Below are 1136 nucleotides of genomic sequence, written 5' to 3'. Positions count from 1 at the left end.
TCTTCTGTGTCTGTGTTAATTGGTTTCCCTTTTCTTTGTTGAAGAGGGTCTGTGCAATCCTTCTGCCTAGTCCGCCATCTTGCCCCGCCTCTGCAGAAGATCTCTTGAAAATGCTGAAGAGCAAAGATGTCTCTTTGAAAATTAAGATGCACCCAACCCAAGCCATGGTCTTTTCAATTGCCTCATATGGATGTGAAAGCTGGACCACGAATAAGGTAGATGAAAGAAGAGTTGATGCCTTTGAGTTGTGGTGTTGACAAAGAATACTGAAAGGACCATGGACTGCCAGAAGAACTAACAAACCTATCCTGGAAGAAGGGCAGCCAGAATATTCCTTGGAAGCAGGAATGAGCAGACTTCATCTTACCTACTTTGGTCATGTTTTAGAAGAGACCAACACTTGGAGAAGGGTATCATGCTGGGAAAGTGGAGGCTCAATGGAAAAGGGAAAGACCATCAGTGAGATGGATTGACACAGTGGCTGCAACAATGGGCTCGGGTATTGCAAGGATTGTGAGGCTGGCACAGGACTGGGCAGTGTTTCGTTCTGTTGTACATAGGGTTACAATGAGTTGGAGTTGATTTGATGCCACCTAAAAACAACAACAACAATAAATCGAAAAATGTTTGTAGTTGTCTAACATTTTAGTTTACTTGGATTAACAATCAACACCCATGGACACAGCAGTCAAGAAATTAAACATCATATTGCACTGGGCAAATCTGCTGCAAAAGATCTTTTTAAATTGTAAAGAAACAGAGATGTCATTTTGAAGACTAAGTTGTGCTTTACTCAAGCCATGGTATTTTCAATCACCTCGTATGCATGTGGGAGCTCTGGTAGCATAGTGGCTAAGACACTTGCCTGCTAACCAGACAGCTGGCGGTTCAAACCCACCAGCCACTCCTCGGAAGGAAGGTTGGGCAATCTACTTCCGTAGTGATACTGCCTCGGAAACCCAAGGAGGGGTCGCTATGAGTCGGGGCCGACTCGACGGCAAAACAACAGCAACAACAACGTATGCATGTGAAAGCTGGGCAATCAATAAGGAAGACTGAAGAAGAGTTCATGCCTTTGAATTGTGATGTTGGCAAAGAATACTGAAAATACCATGAGCTACTGGAAGAAAAATTTT

The sequence above is a fragment of the Orycteropus afer genome, unplaced genomic scaffold (genome assembly GCF_000298275.1).
Source record: "Orycteropus afer afer isolate SDZICR_OR568_19922 unplaced genomic scaffold, OryAfe1.0 scaffold00091, whole genome shotgun sequence".
NCBI classification, from domain to species: domain Eukaryota; kingdom Metazoa; phylum Chordata; class Mammalia; order Tubulidentata; family Orycteropodidae; genus Orycteropus; species Orycteropus afer.
Note: the sequence above shows the minus strand (reverse complement) of the source record.